Source organism: Brachyhypopomus gauderio, chromosome 6 (genome assembly GCF_052324685.1).
Source record: "Brachyhypopomus gauderio isolate BG-103 chromosome 6, BGAUD_0.2, whole genome shotgun sequence".
Classification (NCBI taxonomy): domain Eukaryota; kingdom Metazoa; phylum Chordata; class Actinopteri; order Gymnotiformes; family Hypopomidae; genus Brachyhypopomus; species Brachyhypopomus gauderio.
Window position 1 is genome coordinate 8340208 of NC_135216.1, and position 10063 is coordinate 8350270.

The 10063-nt window shown below is 42.1% G+C and overlaps 1 long non-coding RNA gene across 1 annotated transcript; it reads right to left on the reverse strand.

Moving 5' to 3' along the window:
• Window positions 1-990: 990 nt before the first annotated feature.
• Window positions 991-8754, reverse strand: LOC143516704 (uncharacterized). The gene is made up of 3 exons (XR_013131763.1): window positions 8513-8754; window positions 1195-8419; window positions 991-1101 (listed from the first exon to the last, which is right to left on the reverse strand). It is a non-coding gene; the product is annotated as an uncharacterized LOC143516704 (long non-coding RNA).
• Between the last annotated feature and the right edge of the window lie 1309 nt (window positions 8755-10063).

The following is a 10063-nucleotide window of genomic DNA, read 5'->3' on the forward strand; positions in this document are numbered from 1 at the left end:
ACACGTTCCTGATGCTGGCAGTGGTCTAGGCAGTTAGCTGCCACAGCCCACCAGGCCTGGGTCGTATATCTCCTGAAGCAGGTGGAAGGCTGGAAGGTAGGACAGACTGGTACACCCCCCCCCCCCCCCACACACACACACACACAGGGCCTGGTATGGACTCATGGCTCCATGTGGGGGCTTGACTAGCCAAAATCACCTTTAGAGTTTCGAGCGAGGATTTTTCTATGCCAGCTAATGTCTGTCTTATTGGAAGAAAACAATATCAGGAAACCACTCCTCACATATAACAGAGTAATTAAAATGAGAGAGAGAGAGAGAGAGAGAGAGAGAGAGAGAGAGAGAGAAGGAGAAAGAGAGAGTGAGAGAGAGAGAGAGAGAGAGTAAGAGAGAGAGAGAGAGAGGGAGAGAGGACATAAAGAAGCTGTCATGTGGTGTAGGTCTCATTAGTTGTTTGCTTGTTGTGACTAAATACACTTGTCACAGGTGAATACTCAATTGAAACAGATCACAGCACACTTAGATTCCACTCGGCCTTGTTGCTGTTTACATGCTGGTTACATAATGGGGACTGAATACAGACACTAATCAAGTTGTGCGGGTGATTGTGCGATGCCTGACATGCCATAATGCTCTTTAACTGGCCTGATGCACTACCCAACACGTCATGTTCAAGTGGAGAGAGAAAGAGAGAGAGGGAGAAAGAGAGCGAGAGAGAGAGTGTGTGTGTGTGTGGGGGGGGGGGGGGGGGGGGGGCAGGGTGACAAATAAAATGCATTTTTTCTTGCAATTGTAGAAATTGGAACTGTTTCTTTTCAAACACTTCTTTCACACCTTTGACAAAGTAGAGATCTCACAGTGTCACATTTACACCCTCCAAGGCAAATGAGATGGTTACCTAACCAGAGATGGAGAGAGGAAGGACGAGAAAGAGTGAGAAAGAAAGACAGAAAGAGAGAGAGAGAAAACACATGTTGTTCCTCCTTAGTCACGACACGGAAGGCTCTGGCTCCTTTCACAGATGTTTAATGCTGAGCTGCAGTAACACCGACACTTTGCTCTTACGCGGCGTCATTACATCAACATTATTTCACCGTAGAACTAAAAGAAATGCACATGGATGACAGACTATCAGAACATTTTCGTTTACACAAAAACATCTGAAACTTATAACTTAAAAATGAATATACATACCACTTTGCCTGCTCGTGAACTAAGAGAGGAGAGCTTGTATCCAACACTCTTTCTTAGATGTTAAACGATTAAAACAGATCCGAAGAGACTTTAACAGATGACAAACGAGTACTCCATTCTTACATAGAAGAAGAGGAAAAAAAAGGGAAAAACGAACGCAAAGTACCATGGGAACAAAGGTGCCCAATAAACAGTAATAACCAATACAACGCCCCCTAGCTGGAATAAGCATTTTTAAACTGATATTGGTTAACTGCAGATACACTCCCACCATCGCACAAGGTGTGATTCTTGTAGAAACCAAAACATACACAAATTTGGAAAGTAAGTACAGTCATATAAACATGCAATGACTTTGTATCAAACTCTTAATCTGCCTCAAGTAACAACACAGTTTTGTGTATAGGTCTTTCTAAATAAACGGGTTTAATTGTGCGTGTGCCCTTGTTGTCTATTGATGAATCACTAATAATAAGTTTAAGTTTTCTGACTCTGCCATCATTTCCTGGGAAGACTTCTACTACTTTGGCTAGCTTCCACTGATTTCGTGGCAGGCAGTCATCTTGAAGCAGAACAATGTCGTTGACTTTGGCATTTCGTCTGCTCTTGTTCCATTTACTTCTCTGTTGCAAATTCAGGAGATATTCCTTTCTCCACCTGGTCCAAAAGTCATTCACCAAGAACTGCACTCTTTTCCATCTTTTCTGAAGATAGAGATCTTCCTTCACAAATTCTCCAGGTGGTGGTGCAATGATCGCAGACTTCATTGTTAGTATGTGATTCGGTGTTAGCGGTTCTGGCCCTGTAGGGTCATTGATGTTCTCAGAAGTTAAAGGTCGACTATTTACAATTGCCATAGTTTCATACATGAATGTTCTTAAAGATGAGTTGTCTAGTCTCTTAGCAGACTGATCTAAGACGGATGTTAGAACGCTCCTTACTGTCCGAATCTGTCTCTCCCAGACACCACCCATGTGACTAGAAGCTGGCGGGTTCATGACAAAGCTACAGCCTAAGTCTTTCACATGTTCTGGATCCATTCCTTTCATCAACTCCAGGAACTCCTTCCTTGCTCCACTGAAGTTGGTACCTCGATCACTGTAGAGTTGACTCACATTACCACGTATGGAGATGAAACAACGCAATGCATTAATAAAGGCATCAGTGCTTAGGTCATCTAATACCTCTATATGAACAGCTCTTGAGCACATGCAGCTGAAGAGAAGGCCATATCTTTTAAGCTCTTTCCTTCCCTCCCTGATGTAAAATGGTCCGAAACAGTCCATACCACTATATGTAAATGGGGGGGTAGTTTCCATTCTCTCTGGAGGTAGGTCAGCCATCTTCTGCTCCTGGCTGCATTTCCTGAATTTTCTACATTTAACACACTTGTAAATGAAAGATGATACTTCACTACTACATCCTAAGATCCAAATGCCGTTGGAACGAATTTCATTAATGGTCAAACCACGACCTTGATGTTGCACCCTTTCGTGAAAGTGCTTTATGAGTAGAGAAGACACATGATGTCCCTTTGGAAGGATGGCTGGGTGTTTGACATGGGGATGGAGCGCTGCTTGAGTTAATCTTCCTCCGACCCTTAGAATTCCCCTTTCATCAACAAATGGATTCAACTTGTACAACTTAGAACGTGTTGCACTGACATCCTTTCCTTGCTTTAGAGACTTGATTTCATCTCTGAACACGTCGTCTTGGACCATCTGAATTAAAAATTGTTCAGCATCCTTCCTCTCTTCAAGAGTAGTAGACTCATTTGACCTATCTCTCAGACCCTTTGCATGTCTTACACAACGTCTGAGTCTCGCTATGGCTTTCACTACCCTCTTCCAGTCTGAGAACTTCTGTAGGCGATCTGACAAAGACCTCTCCTCCCTTGCCTTAACTGTGTGAACCTGTGACCTTTTGAGTTCTGGGTCTTCATCATCGATCTCTCCCACCTTAATCTCTTCCTCTTTAGGGAGTTCTCTTTGCCATAGGAAACTTGGACCAGTTAACCAACTTGATTCTGCAAGCTCCTTTGAGGTGAGACCGCGAGAGGCATGGTCAGCTGGGTTGTGCTCTGAGGCAACATATCTCCACTGACTTGGCTTTGTGCTAGACCTGATCTGCTGAATTCTATTGGCTACAAATACGTGAAACCTCCTCGCATCGTTATTAATATAGCCAAGAACAACCTTGGAATCAGTCCAATAGTATTCAGAGACACACTCTAATTCTAATTCCCTTGTAAGCAGATCACCAATTCTTGTAGCAGCGACTGCAGCTGACAGCTCTAGTCTAGGTATTGTTATTACCTTCCTTGGAGTAACCTTTGCTTTACCCATTACTAGTGCACAGTAAACTTCTCCAGACTTGCTCACAGTTCTGATGTATGAACAGGCTCCGTAGCCTGATGTACTAGCATCAGAAAAATGATGCAGCTCACACTGCTGAATATCTCTGAATGATGTTGGCACGTAGCAACGTGGGATCTTTACTGAAGGCAGGTTGCGCAAATCTTGAAGCCAAGCTTCCCACTGTGGTTTAAGGTCGTCAGGAAGTGGTTCATCCCAGCCTATCTTGTCTTGACACATTCTTTGTAAGATTCTTTTCCCAACTAGGATGAAAGGCGCAACAAATCCGAGAGGGTCAAAAATCGATGCTACAGTAGACAGCACTCCTCTTCTTGTAAGAGGATTTTCCTTTACATGTACTGTAAACTGAAATTTGTCTGAAGCCAAGCACCACTGAACTCCTAACACCCTTCCTATTTTTGGTTCTCCTAAAGCCAGGTCAAGATCAGTAGCCCCTTCAGCGCATTCGTTCTTAGGAATTGTAGCAATCACCCTTTTGCTGTTTGAGATGAACTTATGCAAGTGAAGCTTTCCAGTATTGCAGAGATCTCTAGCTTCTCTAATAAGATGAACAGCTTCTTCCTCACTGTCCACACTTGCTAAGCCGTCGTCAACATAAAAATTACGCTGTATGAACTTCAGTGTAGATTGACTGAACTTGCCTTCACCTTGGGAGGCGAGATGCTTCAGCCCAAAGTTTGCACATCCAGGAGAAGAGGCAGCTCCAAACAGGTGAACTTTCATTCGAAACACTGATGGCAAGACATCCATGTTTCCTCCTTCCCACCACAGGAACCTGAGGTAATCTCGATCTGCAGGGGCAACCTGAAATTGGTGAAACATACGTTCCACATCACACATGATGGCCACTTGTCCCTTTCGAAAACGACACAGTACTCCGACGAGGTTATTTGTGAGATCAGGCCCCGTCAAGAGATGCTCATTCAGGGATGTATTCTGATATCTTGCTGAGCAGTCAAAGACCACACGAATCTTGCCTGGTTTTTGTGGATGGTAAACACCATGGTGAGGGATGTACCATGCAGGTTGGTTGTTTATTTCCCTCTCTGGAACCTTTTCAGCATCTCCTCTTACAATCATGTCCTCCATGAAAGCAAGATAGTCCTTGTGGTACAGCTCATCTTTCTTCAGTCGCCTCTCTAAGCATTTTAGACGATGTTCCGCACAAGCTTTGTTATTTGGCAAATTTGGTCTTTCCTTCTTAAAAGGTAAAGGCATCTCATAATGTCCATTTTCCTTCTGCGTAATGCCTTCTCCCAACTGCTCCATAAACTGGAGGTCCTCTTGAGACATTTGTTCTGCTATTTGTTCACCATTCTGTTCGGCAAAATCTGACTCAAGAGCCTTTAATATGTCTAATAATGTGATCTCTTTAACCTTGTTCCTAAACACAAATTGAACCTCAGATCTGAGTCTGTGAACTGATTCAATGGCTGGTAAAACTTGCTGCACTATAATCCGATGGCTCACACCTATTTCATCTTCATAGTCATTGTTAGTGTTATTATAGCCAATGATGCTCCAACCCAGTACAGATTTCAGAGCAAATGGCTGATCATCTTCACCGCTGAGCACATCTCTGGGAAGTAAGGCTTGTGGACAATTATAGCCAATTAACAAACCTACTTGACAATCTAATTCAGGAGGAATCTCCTTCTCCAGATGTTCTAGATGAGGCCAATTCCTTGCAGTCTCACATGTTGGTATATGTGATCTGTTAGCAGGTATGTAGTCTCTGGTATAAGATGTCGGTAATTTGATTCTCACTTCAGAATTAATACCTCTTACTTGAAGTCCGTTCAACTTGTGGCTAGATACAACCTTAGTTTTAGATGTTATTGTAGAGATTTTGAGTTTAACTGGTTCCTTCTTGACATTCAACATTTCAACTGTGTCATTCAAAACGAATGTAGTGTCGCTCTGAGTATCAAGCAAAGCATACACCATAACCTCTGTTTTTGGCTCAGCTATTGTAGAAACATACACTGGAATGATTGGTGATGTCTGAGCGTGATTCCTTTCCTGAATCACCCTGTTGGAGGTCACGGATTTGGTTTCTTGCATTCTCTGATGTTCAGTCATTCTTTCTGCCACCTCTTGATTTCCCCGCAACTGTCCTTGACTGGTTCTAACCCTTTGTTCTTGATACCCTTTCTGCCGATCTTGATGTAGGCAAGTTGGATGACGTTTTCCACATTCATCACATACACTTCTAGAGTTGCATCCCTTGGAGTTATGACCAGCCCTTAAGCAGCCGAAGCACAACTTCTCTGTTTGAACAAACTTCAACCTTTCTTCGACTGGTTGTTCCATAATACTGCGGCATTTATGAAGTGTGTGGCCAGATTTCTTACAAAAGACACACATGCTACTACTGTTCTCTCTGGAGCTAGTAGTGAACGTCTTCACGGTTGCGCTGCGATGTTGAGATTTTAAATGAGCAGGACTGGCTTGTTTAGACTTTTCTTGTTCTGTCGGTCTTATAGCTTGTAATGAAGTGACAGGATTACATGCAATCCTAGCTTCCTTGTTGAGAAATGTGACAAAGTATTTAAAGTCAGGAAACTCTTTGTTTTCATCCTGGTACTTTGTAACTGTTCTGTTCCATCGTGAGCTCAACCAGTCTGGTAACTTGGCTGCTATTCTTTGGTTCTCAATACAGTCATTTAAAGCTTGTAGTCCTTGAACATAAGGCATGGCTGATTCAACATTGATCAGAAAATCTACGAACTCCCGAAGATCTTTGCTGTCTTTGTTATTGATCTTATGCCATGATTGTATTTTGTCACGATATGACTTGCCAATTATGAAGGGGTTCCCAAATCTATCATCAAGTATGTCCCAAGCAGCACGATATGCTGATTCGGTTCCAACCAGGAAATGCCCTTCAATAGCACATTTGACTGGACCACCTACGTACTTACGCAGGAAGAAAAGTTTCTCTTGAGGTGGTAAATTCTTACAGTGAATTAGTGTTCGGAAAGACAGCTTCCAATCATTATATTTTAGAGGATCTCCTAAGAAGACTGAAGGTTCTGGAATTGGAATCCTATTGGCTGTGATTGCATCAGCGAGAGCTTTCACCAGATCACTGGAAACTTCATGTGAAGCAGTGAGAGTAACTGGCTGATAAACAGGAGCTTGGGTGAATGGACCTTGTTGAGTGGAATAACAGGGCTGAGAGAGATAAATAGGAATGTTTGGTGGACAGACATAATCTTGTCCTTGTGGCTCTGTAGAATGAAGATATTCTTCATCTTTGACACTTTCTGTGTAAACTTGTAACTTTGCTTGTGCTGCATTATACTTCTTTAGTTCCTCTAATCTTTCTACTTCTTTCTTCTTTTCTTCCATCTTCATTCTTCTGTTAGTACTCTCTGTTAAGAATTGTGCTCTTCTTTTTGCATTTTCTGCTTCTATCACAAGTTCCTGAGCTTCTCTCTGGGCAGTTAACCTTTTATCCTCTGCCTCAAGCACCCTTATTTCCTCCTCATACAAGTGTTGCGTCTTCATTATTTTAATTACCTCTTGTGTAGCTGCTACTTCAGCTGCTGCTTGTTGCTTCCGTTGTAGCGACTTATAGGAAGATTGTCTAGACATCATAGAAACTGACCTTGTCTTGTTGGACGTCACTGAACCGACACTAGACACAGAGGCTTCGAACACTGACTCTGATTCAGGCCAGGGTAAATCTTCAGGATCGCCGTCTGCACTGAGAAAGCGTTGAGCCTTTTCATTCGCTGTCCCAGTGACTGCACAGCACGTGTCCGTTTTTCTTCGAATTTCAGCATCAGGTGTTGCGATGTGTCTCATTTCTTCATAAATGTGGACAACACTAGATTGAGTGGCATTGACAGTGCTCACAATCTCACCAATCAAGTCTGCATCATCCTTATTCTTAATGGATCTCTTCAAACCATTGACATGATATTTCCACCGCTTATACATACGCTCAAAGTCCCTTTTCAGATCATTTAATTTACTATTTTGCAGTGCTGTTCCCCGTTCAGTGAGAGTACGAACACGTTGACTTCTCCTAATGATTGGGAAATTATTATCTGCAGTCAGCTGAGCATGCTGGGTTTGTCCGGCCTCTTCATCATGTTCTTCTGTTTCAGCTTGTTCTGGTGGGACTCCTTGACCTACGATGTTTTCTTGCATTGTAATGTCTGCATGGCTAACTTCTTTTGTGGGACTCACTGGATTCTGATTTGTGCATGACATGTCTGGTTTATATGGTAATGTTACATTCAACTATAATTTTAAATGATATAATGGATAATGAAATGATATAAATTGAGCATGTATAAATAAACACCTTGGTTGTTTCGCGTGGCAATGGTAGTTAAACTGAACTACAGAACTGTAGAAATATTAATGCAGCCTTACAATACATAAAATACATTAAAGCCTTTTAAGAATTACTTATTTGTGAGAATGTACATACATCTTAACCAGTCCGAAGAAGTGAAATGTCCGACGTTATCTTAGAGCGACCACGAAGTACATATTAACGGCATTTAAACCAGCGACAGTTTACAAGTACTTGTCACTCAGATTATTTGCTTAATCTTACGTGCTTATTACTTAAGCGCTATAATTTCAAACATAGCACTTCCTTCAGCGGGCGTATACCGTTCTTGTGATCTTCGTAGGCGAAATGCGTCGGTCCTTTTCCGCGGAGTTTATCGTGGCGGCCTTCCCGGACGCAGATAGTGTTCTACTGTTCCTCCTTAGTCACGACACGGAAGGCTCTGGCTCCTTTCACAGATGTTTAATGCTGAGCTGCAGTAACACCGACACTTTGCTCTTACGCGGCGTCATTACATCAACATTATTTCACCGTAGAACTAAAAGAAATGCACATGGATGACAGACTATCAGAACATTTTCGTTTACACAAAAACATCTGAAACTTATAACTTAAAAATGAATATACATACCACTTTGCCTGCTCGTGAACTAAGAGAGGAGAGCTTGTATCCAACACTCTTTCTTAGATGTTAAACGATTAAAACAGATCCGAAGAGACTTTAACAGATGACAAACGAGTACTCCATTCTTACATAGAAGAAGAGGAAAAAAAAGGGAAAAACGAACGCAAAGTACCATGGGAACAAAGGTGCCCAATAAACAGTAATAACCAATACAACGCCCCCTAGCTGGAATAAGCATTTTTAAACTGATATTGGTTAACTGCAGATACACATGTGTTTGTGTGTCCATGCGTGTGTGTGTGTGTGTGTGTGTGTGTGTGTGTGTGTGTGTGTGTGTGTGTGTGTGTGTGATTTCGAGCCCTTCTCGTTTCAGTCCTCCATGTGCTCTGACTGCGTTGCGGGGGCACGGTGTTCCCTCACTCACCCCCCCCCCCCCCCCCCCCCGGGTCGCCCCCCCCCTGGGTCGCAGATGACACGAAGCACATGCAATAGTTGATACATTTGGGAGTACTTTGGTTTTGCCCATGTAAGGGCGTATATAGTACTACACTACTGGCTTGAGTATGAGCATACTGTTACACAGGGAGCTAGAGGTAACCTGGATCTGAAGTATATTCACAGACACGGAGGTAATTATATTCACCTGCTAAAATTTTATAAGTACTAATGACGTACATTTGCAAGCTTGTTAATTGTGTTAATTAATTTTAGTTCATGATATTGTTAACCTATGCTATTAGTAGTATGCATTCAGTTGTATGCATTCAGAGCAGTTTGCTTCAGAACAGTGAAAAATTTGCCTTAGTGCTTTGCACTTTTGGGTTATTGGTCACCAGTACTGATGTTTACTGACACTTCAAGGTCTTTTTATGAATATTGTTTTTATGTGAACTAGAGAGTCTGAAATTCTTCCTCCATGTTCTTTCCGTCTCAGATCTGACACGGAACACACATTAAAGAAGAATACATAGACACACAAATCAGTTACTCTTGATTCACTGCATTGCATGTCGTTATCAAGACTTTGACATACCCATGAACCTTTGTTTATGTGTCTGTGTGTGCACTTCTGTATATGGGACACTGTAGCTCTACACTTCATATTGAACTAATAGCAGTACAATGTGGTATAATGCTTGCTTTATTTATTACTGTTCAATCCAAATAATTGATTTCTGTGATTAGATGTGAGGTCTGTATTTACTTACCTTTATATATTGTTGGGACAAAAATGTACATGTACTCACTGACACATGCCTATAAGCTCTCACACTCCACTTACTTTAATTCTGACTCGCTTCTTATAAGAGAGATAACGAGGAATAATGAGGAAGAGCTTTAAAGGACTTAAAGTCTCTACATCCTGCACACATATACAAACACCTATATTACAAAATATATGTTAAAAAAAAACCTTTCAGTCTAGCGAGGTCGGCGAATCAGTGTTTCAAAGAAGCCCTGCTGTCCGCAAAGACCTTTGAAATGAAATAGGAAAGTTTCTCCTCGGCAGCCTTATCATTTAAACTCTGCCTGACCCGACTCGCTCTGTGGTCCTCC